General features: G+C 39.1%; 1 pseudogene; it reads left to right on the forward strand.

Moving 5' to 3' along the window:
- The first annotated feature begins 14,598 nt into the window (after positions 1-14,598).
- Positions 14,599-14,693, forward strand: LOC133828204 (small nucleolar RNA R71; annotated as a pseudogene).
- The last annotated feature ends 11,509 nt before the right edge of the window (positions 14,694-26,202 follow it).

The raw sequence follows: 26,202 nt of genomic DNA on the forward strand, positions 1-26,202 counted from the left end.
GAACCTTAAACCAATAAACTGAAGATTTGTTAGTAAAAGAAAATAATAAAACAGTTAAAAGAGAACCAAACATGCCTGCCACCAGTTATGAAAAGAAAATGGAAAAATAATATATAAAATGCCAAGAGAAGCGAGCCACATTAATAAAGAAACAAAAAATGTTAGGCAATTTAAAAAGATTTGTAAAAGAAATTCCATCAATCATGCATTGGTTTAGAAAAGGATAAAAATAAAAAAGGCATATCTGTTAGGGAATTTTTCTTTTTTCATTTCCTGGTTATAAAATTTTAAAGCTTTAGTGAAGCATTACCTGTTAAGCATTGTGATAAAAAAAGGCATAGCTTTAAACATAATCAGATGACAATATATCTTCTTATACAAATTTTCTAGCCACTTTACATTGAGAACGAATTCAAGGGAGTGTAAATCAGAGATTTAAATAAGCATAATGAAATACCCATGAGCAACCTTAATATTCAAATCCCAAACCCCAAATCATATCTGACTTTCACAAAGACACGGAAACAACTTCAATCTACAAACCCCAAATTGAAAGGGACCATAAACCAATTGACAAATTACAAACAATATCAATAAAAATGCTTCCCTTACCCTAATTTGTACATTATTTTCACACATTACACCAACCTCAGAATCGGTAAAAACAGGAGAAAGCATATCAATTTGTTACAAAGGCAATCATTAACAAATATGATTCAATATGTTGCATTAATAAACGAAAATGCCAATATCAAGAGAAAGGCAATAATATTAAGTGAACTGATCTACAGAAAAAATGAATAAAACATATTACCTACAAAATAGCCCCGTCCAAATCGAAGTCGAGCCCATCTTCCCAGAAAGCTTCACCAACATTTCCCACTTCCTGTTTTCGTAACCACTAGAGAACTGTAATAGATAGAGAGAGAGAGACGAGAGGTATCAGTGAGATGGGGAGAGAGAGATACATGAGAGGGAGAGATAGAGATAGAGATTCGATGGAGTGAGTGAGTGAGGAATTTTAGGGTTATTCATGACAAAACACAAGAGAAAATATATAAAATCAAACACTTGATAGAATAAAGAGAGAAAGAGAGACACCTTATCTCCCGCTGCCTCGCAAGAACCCAACACCATCAAAGAACCGACGGCGACTCCGACAATCTAAGGGTTCGATCCTTGAGAGGGTTTTGAACCTAAAGAAGAGCTGAATCCAACCATGCAACTGGCTCCATAAATGGAGGACAGAGGTGGCCGGAAAACTCCTCGAATCTCACAGAGGCGAACGACTTCGACAAGCAACCAGCGGTGGAGGATGGTGCGTTCATAGGCGAGGATATGGAGAAAGGGTTTTGGCTGCCGTGCTTCCTTGTGGTGTGGCGCGTGCAGCTCCCTAACAAGCAGAAAGTGGTCAACTGGCTTGGGCAGAGACGTGAGAGAGGGAGAGAAAGGGAAAGTGTGCTCTGCGTATATTGAAAATTGAGAAGCAGCTTAGAGCTTCTGTCATTTAGAAAGAGAAAAGGCAATTTTACAAAAATAAAAATTAAAGAGGCGGCAAATTAATGAAAGTGAGGCGGCAAATGTAAAATTACCATAATGTTATTTTTATTAATAACACTTCTAAAAATACGTAATATTTTAATGTAATATATAAGAAAAATTGTTGTAGTGCGTGGCCCACTCACTGTCCCCACAAACACAAAGGGTTCCTCCCCTTCCGATTCAAAATTACCATCCTTCGCGTGCAATCTATCATCGCCCCATACTTTGACAATCAATCCATCCTCAGAATCATATCAAAGTCATCCATCACAAGTTTAATCAGATCTACAAACAAATCCCTACCATCTATCTTTATTCGTAATGCTCTAACCCATCTTCTAGAGACTACCAGTTTCCCAGTTGGCAACAAAGTCCTGAATCCCCTAACATACAAATCACAAGGTCTACACAAACGGTCTATCACCCTAGCAAATACAAATGAATGAGTAGCTCTTGAATAAATTAATGAATTAAATGAAGAACCAACGCTAGAAATTTGACCTGTCATGACCGAGGGACTAGCCTCAGCCTCAGTTTGGGTCAAAGTGAACACTCTGGCTGGAGTGAGGCTGTCACTCTTCTTTAGTTCTTCTTTTCTAGCTTGTGGGTTGTCCTTCCTCATGTGACAAACATTCCCACAGATAAATCATGCTCTGACTCTACACTCCCCCAAATGTCATCACCTGCACCATGGACACTCTGGAAGCTTCTCCAGTTCTCTCCCCCGCCCTGACGGCCACCAAAAGTACCTCATGCCCTCCGATCTAGACTAAGAGGAACAAAAGAATCTGGGGCCTTTCTCTTTTGCTCACTAGGGACACTACCTCGGCTAGAACAAGTGAAGGGAGGCATCGTCCTCTCATCATCACCCTTGCGGCGCCTTCCTTCCATATCTGATCTTCGGCACCCTCAACAGTAAGGACCTTCTCCACTACCTAAGCATAAATTGTAATCCTAAGATCTAATGTTATCGTGACATCCCAGGCTATCATCACATTGAGCCCCCGTACAAATCAATCCCTTCGTGCCATATAAGTAGGCACCAAATTCAGCGCGAACTTCGCCAACCAGTCAAACTGCAAAGCATATTTTGTGACAGTCATCCTGTTCTGAGTCAGGTTGATGAATTCATCTACCTTTGCAGCTCAGACTGCAACAATGTAATACTTCTCATTGAAGACACCCCAAAATTCATCCCAAGTCATAACAGTCACATCTCTCCACTGGGACATAACTTCCCACCAGATGCAAGCGTCTTCCCTTAACATGTAACTAGCACAAGCCACCCTCTCATTTCCTTCCACCCTTATGAAATTTAGGATAGAAGAAGTCATATTCATCCACAACTCTGCCTGCAATGCGTCTGGACCGCCCTCAATGGTTGGAGGGTGCCGCTTTCTGAACCTTTCGTGCAAAGGCTGCCACCTGTTCTCCATCACGGGCTGGATTGGCACTAGTGCTACAGCCAGTGGAATCTATGGTTCAACATTTCAAGGAGAAGCCTGCCCCCTCAATTCTTGGAGTTCATCTTCAGTTCGCTGAAGTATAACTTGCATTTCTACAAACATTTATTTCCAGTTCTGTGGGGTAGGTGGATGGTCCTGACCTTGGTTTTCATCTTCAACCATATTGCCGCAGAGTCTAGTTGATCGCCGAGGCATAACTTCAATATGTCCGCAATCAATGATGTCACACATTAGGCATGATAACAATATCCAAAAACCACCCCCAGTCCAATCAATCAACCACAAACATCAAATTAACACAATGCACAGATAGCATAAACATATAGCAATCAAAGGGGTCGTTCCCTAGCATTATATACAATCATCATGCTCCATTAATATTAATCAAGCAAACATGACAATTCAGACAAGCAATTAAACATATAATTCACTTAATACCAACCAACCCTGAATCAAGCTTATCTCTGGTAGCAAGCCTACTGTTTCGGTCAATCTCCAGGAACCATAAACCATGGCATGCTCTGATACCAAGTTGTAACGCCCTACTACCCTAAGTCGTTGTCATGTGACTTTAAAATGTGCCATTAGCTTGCTAATCGAGGTTTTAGACTGAAAAGTGTGATTAATCAAAATAAAGACTCGGTTACTGAAAACTAAGTATAAAAGGTTTGGACATTCATTAAAATTAAAAAAGTGGTACATTGGGATTCCAAAATACTTTTTTGAAATATATTTAGGATTAAAGGTCAAAAATTCACATTTATTGATTTTAATTGTCAAAATAAATTAAGTTCTAATCGATATTCTCATGGAATTAATGTGATATATTTTATAAAAGAAAATATTTAATTTTGATTTAATTTGTTTTCATTTTGTAGGAAAATAATACAATTTTGGTTGAATAAAATAAAGCAAAAAGAAAAGGATGTAAAAGTGGAAGAAAATGAAGAAAGTTGGCATTTTGAAGAAGTCAAGCCCAAATTGAAAAAGCCCAATCCAATTCATGAAGATGTCATGTCACCAATCCATGAAATTTCTTCTCCACCAATAAGAGATGTCAATTACAACTCATTCCAACAAACATTGGCAATCCATGTGCTTCAATTTTAACCAATAGAAGTCTTTTCAACAAAAATTAGCAATCCATCTGCTTCCCTCTCAACCAATGGTAGCTTGCCACATGTTATTTCCACCATTGTTTATTTGTATTCTACACCTATAAATAGGATGTAGTTTTCATTTGTAAAACACACATTTTCTACACACTTCTTTCCCTACCATCTCTTCTCTCTATTTTCTCTTCTCCATTTTATCTCTAAGCCTAGTCTTCTCACATTTTCAATGGAAAATGTGAGAATGACTTTTAACTTAGGCTAGAGTTTTCTTTTGGTGAGGATAGAGGTGAAGCTTTGTATTTTGCAATCTTTTATTTTGAATTTATAAAAGTGTTTTAATGTTCAAATATTTGAGTTTTATTATTTCTATAATTATTTATGCAATTAATATTTATTATTAATTTTATATAGATTCAGTCAAGCTTTTTCTATGTAATTTTACTGAAATAATTTATATTAATTTTATTATTTTGTGGGTAGTCTTTTACAGCATTATCGCCAAGATGGTATAATTTCGCTTCTAGATTTCTCATAACAATAGTATTAGCATTGTTATTTTGTGAGTAATCTTTTACTGCATATTGCCAACGCTATTGTGTCAATTGTAGGTTTCTCATAGCAATAACATGTGCATGTACTTTAACTATGGAATTTTATTACTCAAATACATTTGTAAATTATCAAAGTAAAAAGGTGACCAAAATATATTATGGAACCCCGATGCCTCACCAAGCCTTTTTATTGTTTACTGTCTTTTATTTTAATCCTTCAAACAAACAAATCCACAAAATATTGTTTCTTTTTACTGTTCTTATATTACTTACCTTCTAACCGTTTTATTTGTTTCTTTGTTTCTTTACCTCCTTGTGGAATCAATTGCCCATGTATACTGTTGCGATATTTTTGCTATGCAAGTGCACACAGTCGCAAACTCGTAATAAAATGGTAAAACCAAGTATCGTCCTCAAGGACTGATTTATCAATTACCAGTCAATTAATTTCTTGTTCTATTTGATGAATTGAAATTCTTGATTTTTGTAAATACACCAAAAGAAACTATAAATTGCAGAAACAATAATTAAAAATTAAATGGAACAACAACTAATAGAAAAACTTTTAATTTAATCACTGAGAAACAATTAGGATATTCAATCTCATCAACTATCCTCCCTATTATTCTCTAATGCAAAGTGTGAATTCTTCTTCTTTTGACCTAATTCAATTAACAAGTTGATACAGCAGCCTATAATCATACTATGAATTATAAACTCAACCTAGGTGACAATTTCCTATATTTCTATGGTAAATTGAACCACACAGGTAGCATTAATCTCATCAACTTAATAACAGTTACACAATTAATTCAGATACTTTCGTTCTAAATTAGAATTATGTCCAATATAACCACAGCAGAATTAAATCTCACTTCTTAGATTTTGACTTAAAAACATATGTAAATGACTAAAGATGGCCAACCAATAATCAATCTATAAGAATAGATTATATGGAATTGAAGAAGATTGAAGAAGAAGAAGAATATTAAAATTGCATTAGTTCATAACAGAGATTCAAGTGATTCAATTAAACATCCTAAACAGAAAATTAGTTCATAGCCATAGTGCCAATCACAACAGAAATTAAGAATAACATCAGGAAGAAGAAAAACATGTAAAAATACTCTAAGCTTGAGTCTTCAAAACCAGCCCTTTTCTCCTTCGTCCGTACGTCCCCCTTTGCTTCTCCTTTTCGCCATGTTAAAACCTAGGATTTCAAATTTTAAAGAGGCGGGCCGCGGCTCTACATACACTATGCCGCAGCCCATGTCCAAATTCCTGGGCGAAAAGCCCTTTCCATGCCGCGGCCCTCTGAAGCCATGCCGCGGCTCGCATTGACGAGTTCTGGGCAAAATGCCCATCTATGCCACGGCTCTCTATAGCCATGCCGCGGCCCGAGGACTTCCTTAAAAAACAATGCTTTTGTTTCCCCCTAACCGCGGCTCCACTTTGCTCATGCCGTGGCTCTTAAGGAATTTCTCAATTCTTCAAGTTTTCATCCCAAAATTTCACCGACACTTCCAAATTGTGTTGAGAACCATTCTTTATCAAAATATGATGAAAAACTTGGTTATTTCTTCCCTTTCTTTGGAATTTTCTTCCACATGCTCAATTATTCCTGATATTCACAAAGACAAACAAACAAAGCATAAACCCGCACTAAATGAAAGAAAAACGAAATAAAAGACTACTAAAAACATCACCAAAACATAACAAAATCTAGACTCAACAAACTCCCCCAAACTTAACCTTTACTCGCCCTCGAGTAAAGACCAAGTTAAACTAACAAAAAGAAACAAACACAAACGAACAAGCTAAACCATCATTACCATCTACAATGATTTGCCAAAACTCATGAAATCTCAATTGCAATATTTATAACCAGAATTTCAGCTCAATTGCCTTAAAGTCCAATTTGTACAGTTCAATTAGGGAAATCAATAATATATCATGAAAATGACTACAACACTTGGATTCTATCATATATGCTCAACTCATTCCAGACAATTCCACAAGCCAACTCTACAATATGCTTGCATTACTTGACCTTCTCCACTAATGTCAATAACACGTGTTTTGAAATCAAAAGGACTTTCACAGGTTATAACGTTACGCTTAGGCAAGGGTAGATAAAATTGTCATTTAGGCTCAATCATTACCATAAGCATAAAAACCTTGAAACCAGCCAAATTTCTCTTCACCACACCAAAAATCACCCTTTTATACAATTAGAGAGAGATATTACAACACTTTCATCATTTTATTCATTTTTTTTTCTTTTTGAATCACACTCCCCCAAACTTAAGATTTTCTATATCTATATAATCAAGGAGTGTGACAAAGTGATTCTTTTTTTTTTTAATTTATTTTCTCAAAGACTTCTCTCTCTCTTCTTTTTGTACAATCATACTACATTCCAATCATACCAATTCCTTACTATTTTTCATTCTTCTTTCCCACAAATTATATGCTTATGATAACAAAGGAAAAGGAAAACAAAAATAATGAAGTTAGGAAATTTAGGCTCAAATAGTATAATCAAGAACAAAAACCAAGTTTAAGGCTCAAAAAGGGTAACTAAGGATAATTAAATCAAGGTTGGCTTGAAAGGCACAATCGATCCAATAAAATTGCCTAAATCACTTTTCTAAACACATGTCATCAAGGATTTCGCCTCAAAGGCCAAATAATGCAAGTTCTATCAAAGTCAAATTGTCATTCCACCAACCCTAGTCAAGCTCATATAATAAAATCCAAAATGTTGCATTTTCAAAACATATTAAAAATTTCCCACAAAACTTTTAGATTAAACTCTAAAACAATTGAACCATGCACACAGTTGAATTAAATTTCCTTTTCACGAGCAACGACAAAGCAACAACAGACAAGAATGATGGCTTAACAGTTACACTAAAAAACACAGAAAATAACACAACAGACTAAAAACTAAACTAAACAATGCACAAAACAAAACAAAACAAAATAAGCTCCCCCCCAAACTTAAAATGCACATTGTCCCCAATGTGATAAAGAAAGAACAAGGGAAGAGAACTTACCGGATGCCACATCAGTATGGCGGAGGAGGTGGTGGAGGTGGCCACTGGTATGAAGTGTACTGTGGCGGTGGAGTGAAGTAATTCTCATCAGCAGAGCTCATAGTCCACCTCGTGACTAAAGTATTCAACTCCTCAATGTGAGCCCGCCCATACTCATTTTGTTGCACCATGAAGTCATTATAGTGCTGATTTTGCGCCTGATGCGATTGGATTAAGTATTGATTTTGCTGAATAAGGTAATCCAATTGAGCATGCATGCGATGCGTGTGCTCATCAATAAGTCCACCAATTGCCAAATTCGAAGGTGGGTTACTGGGACCTGGTTCATCTGCTTCCTCCTCCTCAGCTTGATCGATGTCCACTGTGTCATCAGCCCAGCTGCGCTTATTTTGCTGGCTAGAGGCAGGCGGCGTAAGAGAGGCTGAAGGGAATGCCGTAAACATAGTCTGATTGATTGCCCCCATTGGCCTTCGGACTAGATCGCTGTTGTAGACTGGTACCTCATAAGTGTTGCATAGGGTCAAGAGGAAAGTACCATGGGCGACACCAGCTATAGTATTGAATCTGCTGATGTTGCGAATGCTATAGCGAATAATGCGGCCCACATCAACTTTCATTTGAGTCATGATAGCATACACCAACAAACAGCGCTCTCTATCAATAGAAGACAGATGAGAAGTCGGCAGTAAACGTGCACTCACAAAATAAACCCACGCCTTCGCAATTGGGTTTAGCTGCCACCTGTACAACTCTTTGGGCTTTCCATTATGATAATTGAAACGTGCCCCTTCCACACTCAAAACGGCAGCCACAGCATCATAGTCGGGCTCCTCAAAATGGGCCAACTGCCAATGTTCATCCTCTTGTGCAGACAATGAGGGGAGGCCCAGTAATTGGTTAAATGCATAAGATGTTGTAGGCACCAATTTACCCCTGATAAAATTGTTCTGTTCTGCATCAAGATATGAGAAGTTGGCAAAGAATTCATATATCTAAGAGCAGTTGGCTGAGCCCACATAAGTAGAGTCACATAGGAAACCCCAATTACATCGCACTATTTCAGCTTTGATAATGTCATAAGCAGGGTTTTGTACAACAGTGGCCTCATTAAGCTCAAACCCCCTTTCCCTTACCACCGATCTCTTATGAATCTTTTTAAATAAATCAGCTGCGTCCTTATTGACAAATAAATTCGTGTCATAATCAGCTGGGGCAGGTGGTATTGGTGGTGGTTGAGTGCGGGATGAGGAGGCTTTCTTTGAGGAGGTACCTCTAGGGGGATTTCTCTTAGGACCCATAGTGTCTTTCAAAACAAGAACAAACTAACCCCCAAATAGGTTTTCAAGACTTGAGTACAATTTTCCTTTGGTGTCACTCCCCCAAAACTTACTGATTAACACAATCAACAGCCCAAACACTAATTCCCAGATAAACAATCAACAAACCCCTTAAACGTCTCACAAGAAAAGCATAGAGCAATCCACAATACCACAATGCAAACTATTCTCCAATCAAAAGCACTAGAATAGATAGGAGACACTTACTTGAATGGCACAAAAGTTCTTCTTTTTTTTTCTCCTTGGCTGATGGAAGTCTCAAGAATTAGAGAGAAAAAAAGGTTTTGAGTAGGAGACAACTTCTGAAAGTGATAATGAGTGAGAATGTGGCAAAATTAGGGCTTTTTATCCCAAATTTCGGACTCGGGCCGCGGCATTACTTTGACCATGCCGCGGCCCACATAAAATTTCCAGGGTATAATGCCGCGGCCCTCTGATACCTATGCCGTGGCCCGCCTCGATATACTGGGAAAAACTGGGGTTCAATGCCGCAGCTCTCCTCATCCATGCCGCAGCCCGCCCCTATACTTCAAAATCCGTGGGCCTCTGGAACCCCCAATGCCGCGGCATCATATTGCTATGCCGCGGCCCTTAAGGATTTTTTATTTTTTTATTTTTTTGATTTTTTTAAATTTTTTTTGATTTTTCACGTTTTTCACGATTCTAAAAGTCCAAAAATAAACCAAATATCCATTGTTTACAAATACAAAAGTAAAATAAATAACAAGTAAAACATAGGGTGCCCCCTACAAGCGCTGTCGTTAACGTCATTTAGCCGGACGCTGAACCCCTCTTTAGAGAGGCTTCAGAAGGAGGATAGACTTCGCTTGATCAAAACTACCACCCAAGTATGGCTTCAATCTCTGACCATTGACTTTAAAGGAATCACCTGAGTTGCCCCGAACTTCTACAGAACCATATGGAAAAACTTGAACAACAGTGAATGGCCCTGACCATCTTGATTTCAATTTGCCAGGAAACAATCGCAGTCTTGAATTGAAAAGAAGTACCTGCTGCCCTGGTTGGAACTCTTTTCTGATTAAGTTCTTGTCATGCCAAGCCTTTGTTCTTTCTTTATAAATCTTGGCGTTCTCATAAGCCTCATTTCTGAACTCGTCAAGTTCATTCAGTTGCAACAGCCTTCGTTCACTAGCGGCACTCCAATCAAAATTCAACTTTTTCATAGCCCAGAATGCCCTATGTTCCAATTCAACTGGTAGATGACATGCTTTACCAAACACCAACCTGTAAGGAGACATGCCTATTGGTGTTTTGAATGCAGTTCTGTAAGCCCAAATCGCATCATCTAACTTTTTTGACCAATTTTTCCTTGAACTGTCAACGGTCTTCTCAATGATGCTTTTGATTTCTCTGTTTGAAACTTCAGCTTGCCCATTTGATTGAGGATGGTAAGGCAAAGCTTTTCGGTGATAAACTCCATAACGAGCCAGCAATGCATCCAGTTGCTTATTCACAATGTGTTTCCCTTCATCGCTAATCAGAGCTCGGGGAGTGCCAAATCTAGTAAAAATATGTTTATGCAGAAAATTAAGCACAGTTTTACCGTCATTGGCTCTAGTTGCTGCAACCTCCACCCATTTGGATACATAATCCACTGCCAATAGAATATATTCATTGTTGTAAGATGGTGGAAAAGGCCCCATGAAATTGATGCCCCATACATCAAACAGTTCCACTTCAAGAATCCCCTGTAGAGGCATTTCATTTCTCCTCGAGATGTTACCAGTTCGCTGACATCTATCACAATCCTTGACAAAAACATTGGCATCCTTAAATAATGAAGGCCAATAAAAACCACTTTGTAATACCTTAGCCGCCGTTCTTGATGCTCCAAAGTGCCCTCCACATTGTTGAGTATGACAGTGATTAAGAATGGACTGCATCTCTTCTTCAAGAACACACCTTCTGATAATCTGGTCTACACAGTGCCTATAGAGAATAGGTTCCTCCCAATAGTAGTGTTTCACCTCAGAAAAGAATTTCTTTAATTGCTGCTTTGACATCTCAGGCGGCACAATCTTGGCGACCAAGAAATTCACTATGTCAGCAAACCAAGGGACAGCTAAAGTCTCACTTACCCCAAACAACTGCTCATCAGGAAAGTGATCATTGATTTGTACTGCCTTCTTATTTTCAGTCTCCTCCAACTCATGTCTAGAGAGATGATCAGCCACCACATTCTCGCTGCCCTTCTTGTCACGAATCTCCAAGTCAAATTCTTGAAGCAAAAGAATCCATCTAATCAGGCGAGGCTTGGCATCTTTCTTTGACATCAAGTATTTAATGGCAGAGTGATCAGTGTAGACAATCACTTTGTTACCAATCAGATATGGTCTGAATTTATCACACGCAAACACAATAGTTAGCAACTCTTTTTCTGTAGTGGCATAATTCAGCTGAGCATCATTTAGAGTCCGACTAGCATAGTAAATAGACTTGAATACCTTGTCAACCCACTGTCCCAGAACTGCCCCCACTGCGTAATCACTGGCATCACACATCAACTCAAAAGGCAATTCCCAATTCGGAGCTATCACAATTGGAGCAGAAATAAGCTTTTCTTTCAAGAAATTGAACGCCCTCAAACATTCATCATTAAAATCAAAGACAACTCCGTTCATAAGCAGATTTGAGAGGGGCTTGGACACTTTAGAGAAGTCTTTTATGAATCTCCGATAGAACCCAGCGTGACCAAGAAAACTTCTAACTCCTTTGACTGAAACTGGTGGAGGTAGTTTTTCAATGGTAGAAATTTTTCCTCTATCTACCTCAATTCCCTCACTTGAAATTTTATGGCCAAGAACAATCCCTTCTCTCACCATAAAATGGCATTTCTCCCAATTCAGCACCAGATTGGCCATCTCACAACGACGCAGCACGTTCTCCAAGTTACCCAAACAGAGGTCGAATGATGAACCAAAAACAGAGAAATCATCCATGAAAATCTCAATACACCGGTCTACCATGTCTGAAAATATGGCCATCATGCACCGTTGAAATGTTGTAGGGGCATTGCATAGTCCAAATGGCATTCTCCTTAAAGCAAATGTGCCATAAGGACATGTGAAGGTTGTTTTCTCTTGATCCTCTGGTGCAATAGCGATCTGATGATACCCAAAATACCCATCCAAGAAACAGTAGTAGCTATGGCCTGCCAATCTGTCAAGCATCTGATCAAGGAAAGGCAAAGGAAAATGATCCTTCCTTGAGGCCTTATTGAGCTTGCGGTAGTCTATACAAATATGCCACCCCGTTACAGCCCTTGTTGGAATAAGTTCATTGTTCTCATTTTTCACCACAGTCATTCCACCCTTCTTAGGTACCACTTGCACAGGGCTCACCCATGCGCTATCAGAAATTGGGTAGATTACCCCAACATCCAACCATTTAAGAATTTGCTCCAACACTACTTCCTTCATAGCTGGATTGAGTCTTCTCTGGGCCTCTATGGATGGCTTGCTATTCTCCTCCAACAAAATTTTATGCATCACTGTCGATGGGCTGATTCCTCTAATATCTGCCAAGGTCCACCCAATGGCCAATTTATGCTCTCTTAGAACCCTCAACAGTTTCTCCAATTCTACCTTTGACAGGTCAGCTGACACAATGACAGGTAAAGTTTCATTCTCTCCCAAATAAGCATAGCGCAAGTGATCTGGGAGGACCTTTAATTCCAACGGCGGTGGCTGCTGAATGGAGGTTAGCGGTTTATCAGTTGCATCTGCTATTTCCTGAAACTTCTTCCAATATGGTAAGAAGGAGTTTATCCAGTTTACACATTCTCTGATCTCAGCATCATCATCATCATCGCCCTCATCACCCAATAATACTGCCTCTAAGGCATCACTGCTCATCCTTCTCTTGGAGACTGCCTTTTCTATCACATCTACACTAAAGCAACTGTCACTAGCCATCGAATACTTCATAGACTTGAAGACATTAAAGACCACCTCATCTCCTTGAACTCTAAGCTTAAGCTCTCCTTTGTGAACATCAATAAGAGCTTGGCCTGTGGCTAGAAATGGCCTACCGAGAATAATTGGGACATCTGTGTCCTCCTCCATGTCCAAAACAATAAAGTCAGCTGGAAATATGAACTTATCCACTTCACAAGAACATCCTCAATAATACCTCGTGGATGTGTTAATGATCGGTCTGCGAGCTGTAAAGTGACAGTTGTTGGTTTTTCCTCCCCCAAACTAAGTCTTTTAAACACAGATAAGGGCATCAGATTGATACTTGCCCCCAGATCGCATAAGGCGTGCTTACATTCAAACTTGCCAATGGTGCAAGGTATGGTGAAACTCCCCGGATCTCTCAGCTTTTGGGGTAACTTCCTTTGTAAAATCGCGCTGCACTCTTCAGTGAGTGCTACAGTCTCATAGTCCTCCATTCTCCTTTTCTTTGACAGAATCTCCTTCATGAACTTAACATAACTGGGCATTTGCTCCAAGGCCTCAGCAAAAGGAATGTTTATGTGCAGCTTTTTAAACACCTCAAGAAACTTAGAAAACTATTTATCGAGTGTAGTCTTTCTAAGCCTCTGAGGGTATGGAAATCTAACTGGCTGCTCAATAACAACTGGCGGATTCTGTTCTGACTGCTGATGGTCTTCAGTAACCCTTTTTGAATCAGACTGTTCACCCATCTCTTTATTCTGAACCACTGGTTGTGGAGGTCTAGGCTGCTCAGTTTGCTTCCCACTCCTCAGAGTAATTGCCTGAACTTGCTCCTTGGGGTTGACTTCAGTATTACTAGGCAAGTTTCCCTGGGGCCTGTTATTGAGCATATTGGCCAACTGCCCAACCTGTGTCTCAAGGTTTTGAATAGAGGATCTGGTCTCAGTCATAAATTGAGTCTGAGTATTAGTAAGAGTCAACAAGGCAGCTTGCAGTTCATTAGGCCTCTCAGGTTGAGGCATTGATTGTTGAGGCCTAAGCTGTTGTGATGACGAAGCTTGATTCATAGGTGGCTGAGGCATGTTATTCTGAAATTGGCCCTGAAACTGAGGTTGTTGGCCTTGATTATTCTTCCACGAAAAATTGGGATGATTTCGCCACCCAGGATTGTAGTTGTTGGAGAATGGATTATTGAGTGGCCTTTGAAAGTTTCCCACCGCTTGAACTTGGGCATGATCCATTGGGGTGTTATTATTCATACAGATAGGGCACTGATCGACAGAATGAGCACCACCATACATTTCACACCTCACTGCCATTTGAACCGCATTAGCAGATACACTGCTCTGTTGTAACTGCTTTGTCAGAGAAGCTACTTGCGCTGTTAAAGCAGTGATTGCATCCAGCTCATGCACCCCAACTACCTTTCTAGCTCCTGATGATATTTCCTCAGACCATTGATGATTGTTTGTGGCCATGTCCTCTAGCAGCTCATAAGCACCAGTTGCGCTCTCGCTCATAAAAGTGCCACCTGCTGCAGCATCAATAATGGTTCTGGTTGTAGGACATAAACCATTGTAGAAATTATGTACTAGCATCCACTGTTCAATGCCATGATGAGGACATCTTCTCAGGAGTTCCTTAAACCGTTCCCAAGCTTCATACAGTGACTCTCCATCATTATTTATCTCTCCCCTCAGTTTAGCAGCTTTGGACGGAGGGAAGAATTTGGACAAAAATTTATGTGCTAGATCTTGCCAGGTGACAATAGAGTTTGGCTGCAGAGAGTTCAGCCAACTTTTAGCTCTGTCCCTTAGAGAAAATGGGAAGAGCCTAAGCTTGATTGCGTCATCACTCACCCCATTATATTTGAAGGTTCCACACAACTCCAGAAAGTTGGACAAATGGGTGTGAGGATCTTCAGAGGGCAACCCATTGAATTGCACAGAGGACTGCACCATTTGTAGAATAGCGGGCTTTATTTCAAAGTTGTTGGCCTCTACAGCTGGTGGGCGTATACTATTTTGTACTCCCGTCAGAGTGGGTAGCACATAATCTCTTAGGCTCCTCTCAGCATTGGTCTGAGCCTGAACCCCTTGTACAACTCCAGGAGTTAGAACATTCCTGCCATCCCCGTCATTATGTGCCATCTTCACAGATTTCTGGGCCTCTCTCTTATTCTTTCTGATTTGATTGCAAGACTTTTCAATCTCAGGATTCACAGGAACAAGTGTGTCTTTTCCTTTTCTGCCACGCATATACCAAAATTCACCTGAGATAGACAAATTAAGCAACTAAACAGATTAGAAACAAGAGAAATTAAAATCAAATTAGAATAAAAATTAATTAGACTGATATTGATAATTATTTTCAGTCCCCGGCAACGGCGCCAAAAACTTGTTGCGATATTTTTGCTATGCAAGTGCACACAGTCGCAAACTCGTAATAAAATGGTAAAACCAAGTATCGTCCTCAAGGACTGATTTATCAATTACCAGTCAATTAATTTCTTGTTCTATTTGATGAATTGAAATTCTTGATTTTTGTAAATACACCAAAAGAAACTATAAATTGCAGAAACAATAATTAAAAATTAAATGGAACAACAACTAATAGAAAAACTTTTAATTTAATCACTGAGAAACAATTAGGATATTCAATCTCATCAACTATCCTCCCTATTATTCTCTAATGCAAAGTGTGAATTCTTCTTCTTTTGACCTAATTCAATTAACAAGTTGATACAGCAGCCTATAATCATACTATGAATTATAAACTCAACCTAGGTGACAATTTCTTATATTTCTATGGTAAATTGAACCACACAGGTAGCATTAATCTCATCAACTTAATAACAGTTACACAATTAATTCAGATACTTTCGTTCTAAATTAGAATTATGTCCAATATAACCACAACAGAATTACATCTCACTTCTCAGATTTTGACTTAAAAACATATGTAAATGACTAAAGATGGCCAACCAAAAATCAATCTATAAGAACAGGTTATATGGAATTGAAGAAGATTGAAGAAGAAGAAGAATATTAAAATTGCATTAGTTCATAACAGAGATTCAAGTGATTCAATTAAACATCCTAAACAGAAAATTAGTTCATAGCCATAGTGCCAATCACAACAGAAATTAAGAATAACATCAGGAAGAAGAAAAACATGTAAAAATACTCTAAGCTTGAGTCTTCAAAACCAGCCCTTTTCTCCTTCGTCCGTACGTCCCCCTTTGCTTCTCGTTTTTGCCATGTTAAAACCTACGATTTCAAATTTAAAAGAGGCGGGCCGCGGCTCTACATACACTATGCCGCGGCCCGTGTCCAAATTCCTGGGTGAAAAGCCCTTTCCATGCCGCGGCCCTCTGAAGCCATGCCGCAGCCCGCATTGACGAGTTCTGGGCAAAATGCCCATCTATGCCGCGGCTCTCTATAGCCATGCCGCGGCCCGAGGACTTCCTTAAAAAAAAATGCTTCTGTTTCCCCCCTAGCCGCGGCTCTACTTTGCTCATGCCGTGGCTCTTAAGGAATTTCTCAATTCTTCAAGTTTTCATCCCAAAATTTCACCGACACTTCCAAATTGTGTTGAGAACCATTCTTTATCAAAATATGATGAAAAAATTGGTTATTTCTTCCCTTTCTTTGGCATTTTCTTCCACATGCTCAATTCTTCCTGATATTCACAAAGACAAACAAACAAAGCATAAACACGCACTAAATGAAAGAAAAACGAAATAAAAGACTACTAAAAACATCACCAAAACATAACAAAAGCTAGACTCAACATATACTACGACTACCGCTTAGTGGAAGTTACGTTTGGGTGTTAAACAAATTTTGGCACCATTGCTGGGGAGGTAATATTAAGTAAATGTTCTCATTTAAAAAGGTAAAGAGGTAAGTAAGTCTATCTTTATTTTTTTCTTAAAAAAATACAAAAAAAAAGAGAAAATTTATTTTTAGGAATAATTGTATAATATTACAAGTAGAAACCAAATATTATTCATAATTGGCTTCAAGGTCTGTGTTAGCGTTCCCTCTTCACTTTTGAACCTCGGGAGTTCTAATGAGTGGAGGATGAGTGGTTCCTTGGCAACTTTCCCAATACATATAGAAATATTTCTTAAAATATACTTGCATTATTACATAGTTAAACCTTCGATATAATAAATATATAATCTCTTGATACTCAAAGTATGCTATGAGGTTGCGGTTTTAACTGATCTCCTCATAAGAAAATATTTCTTGAGATTTCTTTTAAAAAAAAAAAACTTTTGAAACTAGAGGTATGCTCTAAGGTTGTGGTTTTAACTGATCTTCCTCATCAGAAATGATTTCTTGAGAAAAAAAAAATGAATGAAGAAGAGAAATGTCGTTTTGAGCTTTACTGTCCAATGTATTTATCTTCATTCAACAATTCATATTTTAGTGTTATTGAGGGTACTAGTAGTTTTAGGGGTGCCAACAAACTTAGTTTAAGACAATATCAAGAATTCAAGGTATTAGATACTAATTTTGATAGAGAAAGTTAAAAGGCTCCCGAGGTAGATTATGATGAACGTTATTGTGACCCTGAAAGAGTCGACCATAGGAATCATAATTCTAGCTTGAACAACCCCGTAGATTTTAGTTGGAAGTCTGAGTACAACTACCATGCACCACCTGACATGAATTTTGAGCAAAATTTTCCTAACTCCCCCCATGAATTTCCATATAGTGTCTGGACTGATAGGAATTCCTTAGATGACACTTTACACACATTTATGGAGGCACAATGAGAGTTTAATACACAATTTATGGAGGAACTTAGAGAACTTAAGGCTCAATTTTCAGAATGGGCTGACGTTGTTCTCTCACATAATTTAAGTCCATTCCCATCACAAGATGACACAATGCCACCATCCTATACTCTCGTTTTTTATAAACCTTTTGAGGATGATGACATTACCATTTGGAGTGAAACTCTTTTCCATGCTGAAATTCTTTCAACCAATCCGAATTAAATCAAATGCTATCATACTGATGTGATACACAAAGTTGTGGAGGAAATCATAATTTTTTTCTCAAAATCACATAAATTCATCAACGATTTTGAAATTGAACATTTTCTTTTTCCTGAAATTGTGGTTAACAGTTCTATTTTTGAGATGCAAGATAAACAAAAATTCATTTTTGATACTGGATAGTACGCTAATATGCAGTTGGTAGACTTGCTTGAGAGCGATGCTTCTGTCTACCAAAGGCTAATCAGGTTTTATCTTTCCTTTATATTTTGTGTGTTTGTTGTTTTGCTTTTGCTTGGGTGGATGTCATTTTACAATTTTACCCTGGACATGTGCATAACGTTAGACATTGAGGACAATATCTCATTTAAGTTGGGGGTAGTGAACATATTCATTCGTTGAAACTAATTTGATAACCATTTTGAAATTTTGAGTTAAATTTTTACAAAATTCATGACAACAAAATTTTTATGAGATAGTTTTTGCTATTTTTACTATTAGGAAGTAATTTTGAGAGTTATTCTATGCACAACCAAACACTGAAAATAAATTGTTAACACATTCAGTTGAGAAAAATCCTATGTTATAAAGTTTTTTATTTTTTGTGTGAATGAGAGAACAAATTTTTGAATTTGTATTGATAAATTGAGTTGGTAAAACTTAAATTTTGGAATTTAAAATATGACATTTATTAGAGGGATAATTTTTGTTTAAAAGAACCTTTGTTGTAATTTTCTCTTAATCTACTATATTTTTCTTTTTCTTTTTTATTTTTTCTCTTGTAACAAAAATTATATATATATAAAAAGGAAATATACCAGAAAAAAATGAAAAAAAGAACAAGAGCAACATTTCTCATTTTCCATCTTTTGTTGTTTTGTTGAAATAAAAAATCAACATTACTACATTTGTTTTCAATTTGTGATATAAAAAATTCGTGTATTAAATTTTGTATTATTTTTTCATTTTGGCTCTTAGTGTTATTATGTAAATCCCGAAAGTTTCTATGTCATTTGAGTTCCAATTAATTGATTAACCTATCTTTTGATCAATGCTTGTTGAAATTGATTGTCCTAAAATGATAATATCCATTTTGAGCGTTCATTGATATATTTCCAACTCCAGGAGTGTCAACCTTTTCCTAAAAATATTTTAATACCTTTGTGAGGATTCGAAGTTGAGACTTTATTCCTTGGTGATTTTTCAAAACTGTTTTTGTTATGAATTATGAAAATATTGATACTGTTTGGTGCACACCAACACAAAACTCTTGATTACAATCTTGATAGTTTTAAAAAGCATTTTCTAAGTTCTCATTAAACATTTTGTTAAGAAATTTGGCATGATTTCTTTCATTATTTCAAGTTGGTAATAATTTTTATCCGCTTTAATTGCTAGGGACTGGCAATAAGCTAGTTGGGGGTTGTGATTAAGGGTCAAAATGCACATTTATTAATTTTAATTGTCAAAATAAATTATGTTTTAATTAATATCTTCATGGAATTAATGTGATATATTTTATAAATGAAAATATTTAATTTGGATTTAATTTATTTTTATTTTGTAGGATAATGATACAATTTTGGTTGAATAAAATAAAGCAAAAAGAAAAGGAAGTAAAAGTGGAAGAAAATGAAGAAAGTTGACATTTTGAAGATGTGAAGCCCAAATTGAAAAAGCCCAATCCAATTCATGAAGATGTCATGTCACCAATCCATGAAATTTCTTCCCCACCAATAAGAGATGTCAATTACAACTCATTCCAACAAACATGGCAATCCATGTGCTTCATTTTTCACCAATAGAAGTGTCTTCTTTTCAACAGAAATTGGCAATCCATGTGCATCCTTCTCAAATAATGGTAGCTTTCCACATGTTATTTCTACCATAGTTTATTTACATTCCACACCTATAAATAGGATGTAGTTTTTCATTTGTAAAACACACATTTTCTGCACATTTCTCTCCCTTAGGGCTGCACATCAGTTGTAACGTCCTGGAAAGCCAAGACCACTACACTGTGTGTTTGTAAAGGTGTAAGACTTGCTAATCAAGTCATTTAGTTAAAATGTGTCACTAATCATAAGTGTGCTAGGGTTAAAAATAAGTTTTGGCCTCAACAGATACATTTTATGAAATTAAACAGTTTCGCATATGGGATCCCAAAAAAAATAGTGTTTAAAAGTTAGTTTACAAAATCTCAAAAGTTAAAGACAATTATCAGCCATACTAAGGCAAAGTAAGTATTTTCGGTCCTCTCGTCCCTGCCTTCCCTCTCAACCGTGGCGGCTGAGCGCCGGTCATGTACATTCAGCTCGCAGAGCTCTCCAAATTAGGGCTGATCGAGTTTGCCCTTGCCTTTACCTGCTCCACGCAGCACCCGTGAGCCAAGGCCCAGCAAGAAAACACAATACACATCATATACAGTATTAGTAAACAAGTAACCTTTTAAGCATGTTCAATCACTCAATATTCATATAAACTCTCTAGCATGTAATCATAATCCAAGATACAAGTAAACACCATTAATAGTAAGATTACTCAATAGTCACAATAATCATCTTTAATAGCCAAAATACACAATAATCAGGGTCGACGACTTAGGCCGCACCCTATGTTTAACCCACTGACTCCAGCCCGCTTAAACCGAGCTCAGTGCATAATAAGCTGTCCTCGGCTACCAGTGGCCGAGCCACGCCCTGTGCTCTAGTTTAACCTTGGCACGCTTAGGCCATTGGTTTACAATTTACATGGCATAATACCATTCTTTCAAACATACATACTAGGGAGCCCTTAGTCCTGTTTCAAATATACAACCGGGTGTAGTTTTCTTACCTTTAACTTCTTCGTTTATTAATTACAAGCGACGTCCCCGAGCACGATCCTTTCCCGAGCCCTAGCTTTAGCACCTAATCACAACCAAGGTATTGGGTTCAATTAATATCCAAATATAGGTTTTCGGGTACAAAACTAACTTCTGGGAAATCAAATCCCACCAAGCACGGTGGTGAAATTGATCCCGAGCACACTAGGCTCGATTCCCATGCTTAAAACCCTAAACGTTCAAGTATGCATCTAAGGGCTGCGGCCCTTGAAGCCTAGCCGCGGCCCTGCCCTAAAACAGAACCTAAGGCCTCCCTGGAAGAAGACACGCGTTGCGACCCTTGCTTTGGGCACCGCGGCGCTCAACCCTAGCCGAGCCCTCTTGTCTCATCTTCATCCTAGGGCCGCAGCGCTCTAGAACAGAGCCGCAACCCTTCCCTTCGGGCCCAGAAATTCCACCATTTCCAACCCTTTAACCTTACCCAAAATAATCCCAAAGCTCCCTCTTTCAATAACAATTATTCCCAAGAATTTTAAGGTGACTTTAGCAACATAATTCAATAGAAAAACCCAGTCTAACACACATTAAAATCTCTTTGTAATCTCTGAAACTCAAGAACTTCAAACACTAAAACCTACTAGTCAAAACTCAAATTTAAGCTTCTAAATCAAGAATTATAGCTTACCTCTTCAGCTGAACCCCTTCTCTAAGAAGAATCCAAGTAAATTCCCAGCTAATTCCCAAGCTTCCAGCTTAAATTCAACCTTAAACATCAAAATTGAAACTATCTCAACACCCAGCTATAACTCAGAATTTTCTAACCAAAAAAGAAATGAATCACTGCTTACCTTAGTACTGATTAAATTGCTTGGATAACCCTTGAGTTAAACCTTAAAATCCTGTCTTCAATTCACTAAATTCCAGTTGAAATCCTCCAAATTTCTCTGTGTTTAGCTTGTGTTTTTCCTTGAGAGAGAAGAGAGAGAATAGGCTGAGAAAGAGAAGTCGGTTTAATTTTGTTCTACTATTTTCTATTTTTTTGTAAGTCTATCCTTTATCACTTAGGTTAAACCCGAGGGTCGGGGTGCCGGAAACGTCCCCGAGGGAAAAACGGTAAAATTCCCCAATATTCCCGCCTAGACTTCCTAACCTCAAATATATCTCCATATATTGATTTTCATAACCCGATAGTCTAAATAACTACCCGATACCTACAAATATCCCTGACTTATCCAAAGTCAACTGTTAAACCCCGTTGTGACTTTTCCCGCTATCTATCCCTAGGATCGCCTCAAGTCGTGCTCTGCAACCTACCCACATAATAATGTGGTTCTCACAAATACCTTATATATATCACATTAACATCAATATAATAATACAAGCATTATTAATCATATAATTATGCATTCAAATCAATAAACTCACTCAAATCACATTTAACTCAACTATGCCCTCCCGACACACTAATCAAGGCCCTTAAGCCGTATTAGTGAATTTGGGTCGTTACAACTATCCCCTCCTACTTTGAATTTCATCCTCAAAATTTACTTGAATAGCTCGGGATACTGATCCCGCATCACTGTCTCTAACTCCCAGGTTGCTTCCTCAACCTTACTATTTCTCCACAACACTTTCACTAACGGAATTGTCTTATTCCGTAAGACTTTGTCCTTCTGATCCAATATCTGAATTGGTCGCTCCTCATAAGACAAGTCTGTCTGTAACTCAAAGTCCTCATACTTCAGCACATGAGTCGTATCTGAAACATACTTCCGCAACATGGAGACATGTAACACATCATGAAGTCCTGACAGCGACGGTGGCAAGGCCAACCTATAAGCCACCTATCCAATCCTTTCTAAAATCTCGAAAGTTCCAACAAACCGAGGGCTTAACTTTCCCTTTACTCCAAATCTTCCCACCCCTCGCAATGGTGAAACACGTGGTCCCCAACCTGGAACTCCACGTCCTTACGCTTAGTATCAGCGTAGCTTTCCTGTCTACTCTGCGAAGCAAGCATTCTAGCTCGAATCTTCTCAATAGCCTCATTGGTCTTTTGAACCATGTCTAGCCCCAAGTATTTCCTCTCACCCATCTCATCCCAATGAATGGGTGATCTACACTTCCTCCCATATAGAATTTCATAAGGAGCCACTCCAATTGTGTTCTGATAACTGTTGTTATATGAAAATTCGATCAACAGAAGATACTTACTCCAAGATCCCTCGAAGTCAATCACACACGCCCTAAGCATGTCCTCCAATACCTGAATCGTCCTCTCAGATTGTCCGCCAGTCTGAGGATGAAAAGTTGTGCTAAACTTCAGCTGAGTCCCCATGGATCTCTGCAGAGCTCCCCAAAACTTGGAGGTAAAGATAGGGTCTCGATCAGATACAATAGACTTTGGAACCCCATGGAGATGAACTATATCCCTCACATACAACTCTGCATACTGTTCCACTGAGTACGTCGACTTCACTGGAAGAAAATGAGTTCACTTGGTGTATCTGTCCACTATTACCCACACCAAGTCACAAAGCCCCACTGTCCTGGGTAATCCTCCCACAAAATCCATCTTGATGTCCTCCCACTTCCACTCTAGGATACCCAAAGGCTGAAGCAATCCCGCTGATCGCTGATGCTTAGCCTTTACCTGTTAACATGTCAAACATCTAGCCACATACTCTACCACATCCTTCTTCATCCCAAGCCACCAATATAATGTCCGTAGATCCTGATACATCTTTGTGGTACCTGGATGGAGCGAGTATGGCGTAATGTGAGACTCATCTAGTATTTCTCGTCTGATCCTCTCATCTTCCGGAATACAAATCCGTCCCTGATATCGAAGCAAACCTGTCTCAGAAACAGAATGATTCTTAGCTGTCCCCGCTAAGACATGTTGTCTAACCTCCTGCAACTGCGCGTCCACCAACTGTCCCTCCTTGACCCGCTCTAACAGGGTTGATTGCAAGGTAATATTAGCTAACTAGCCTACCACCAGTTCTATCATTGTCCTGGCCATCTCATCAACTAATTCTCTCAAGATCTGGGTGGAACTATACAAGTGTCCCGGGCCCCTCCGGCTCAACGCATCTGCCACCACATTGGCCTTCCCAGGGTGATAAAGGATATCACAATCATAATCCTTAACCAACTCCAACAAACGTCTCTGCCTCATGTTCAAATCCTTCTGAGTAAAGAAATACTTCAAACTCTTATGGTCAGTGTATATCTCGCATTTCTCCCAATACAAATAATGACGCCACACCTTCAGTGCGAATACCACTGCTGCTAGTTCCAAATCATGAGTCGGATACCGCTGCTCATACTCCTTCAGCTGCCACGATGCATAAGCTATAACTTTCTCATTCTACATCAACACACAGCCTAAACCCATCCTCAATGCATCACAATAGACTATAAACTTTCCTTCCTTCGAAGGAAGACTCAGCACAGGTGCAGAAATAAGTCGTCGCTTCAACTCTTGAAAAATGTTCTCACACTTCTCTGACCAAACAAACTTCTGATTCTTCCTCATCAACTCTGTCATTGGTGAAGAAATCTTTGAGAACCCCTCTACGAACCGTCTATAATAACTTGCCAACCCAAGGAAACTCCGCACCTCTTAGGCGTTCCTTGGCCTCGGCCAATCTCTTACTGCTTCTACCTTGGACGGATCCACCTTAATCCCTTCCGCTCCAACTATATGCCCAAGAAAAGTCACCTCTGGCAACCAAAACTCACACTTCTTAAACTTGGCGTATAGCTGATGCTCCCTTAACCTCTGTAAAACCTGTTGAAGATGCTGCTCATGCTCTGCCTCTGAACTAGAGTAAACCAAGATGTCATCGATGAAGACAATGACGAACTGATCCAAGAATTCCTTGAACACCCTGTTCATCAAATCCATAAAAGCTTCCAGGGCGTTGGTCAGACCAAAAGACATGACCAAGAACTCATAATGCCCATACCATGTTCGAAAGGCTGTCTTCAGTATATCCTCATCTTTGATCCTCAGTGGGTGATAACCAGATCGAAGATCAATCTTTGAGAACAATGTCTTTCCCTGCAGCTAATTGAACAAGTCATCAATCCTTGGTAGAGGGTACTTATTCTTGATAGTGAACTTGTTCAATTCTCTATAATCTATACACATCCTCAAAGTCCCGTCCTTCTTCTTAACAAAAAACACTGGAGCGCCCCATGGAGAATAACTAGGCCTGATGAATCCCAAATCCAGAAGTTCTTGCAACTGTATCTTCAATTCCTTCAACTCTGTTGGAGCCATCCTATATGGTGCCCGTGATACTGGTTCTGTCCCCGGTGCTAACTTAATCTCAAACTGAATCTCCCTGCGCAGCGGCAACCCTGGTAGATCCTCGGGAAATACATCTAAGAACTCACACACCAATCTGGTCTCTCCCGGTCCTGCCGGCATAACCCTGGTAGTATCCACCACACTAGCTAGAAAGCCTATACATCCACCCTGTAACAAGTCTCTGGCTCTCAATGCTGAAATCATGGGTATGCGGGGTCCAGACACCGTACCCACAAAGACAAAAGGATCCTCGCCCTCAGGCTCAAAAGTCACCATCTTCTTCCTGCAGTCAATAGTAGCTCCATACCTGACCAACCAATCCATCCCTAAGATCATATCAAAATCCTCCATATCCAACTCAATCAGATCCACCGCAAGTTCTCTATTATCAACCATCACTGGCAGAGCCCTAATCCATCTCCTAGAAACTACCAGTTCCCCTGTAGGCAATAAAGTCGCAAACCCTGTAGTCTGATATTCACTAGGTCTACACAATCTATCTATCACTTTACTATAAACAAAGGAATGTGTAGCATCAGAATCAATCAGTAAAAGGAGTGCCAGCGCTAGAAAGCTGACTTGTCACTACCAAGAGACTAGCCTCGGCCTCTACCTGAGTTAAGGTGAATACTCGAGCTAGAGTCAAGCTATCCACCTTTCCTGTTTCACCTTTCTTCACTGTTGGGCAGTCTTTCTTGAGATGCCCCACTGTTCTGCACACAAAGGAAGCCTTGGCCCGACACTCATCCAGATGGCATCTTCTACACCTCGGGCACTCCGGATAAGTCCGCCATACCTCGCCGCCACCCTGACGGCCACCCTGACCACATCGACCCCTCCTATTAGGACCAGCAGCGGTCGAAGTGCCAGGAGTCTTTCTCTTGAAGTCACTGGGGCCTCCACCCCTACCTATCCCTGAATAAGGAGGCACCACTCTGCGGCCCTCGCATCTCACCGCACTTTCTTTCCAAATCTTATTCTCCGCTTCTTCAGTGGTAAGAGCCTTCTCAACATCCTGGGTATAAGTTGTTCCTCCAGGTACCATTGTAATCCTAA

The sequence above is a fragment of the Humulus lupulus genome, chromosome 3 (genome assembly GCF_963169125.1).
Source record: "Humulus lupulus chromosome 3, drHumLupu1.1, whole genome shotgun sequence".
NCBI classification, from domain to species: Eukaryota; Viridiplantae; Streptophyta; class Magnoliopsida; order Rosales; family Cannabaceae; genus Humulus; species Humulus lupulus.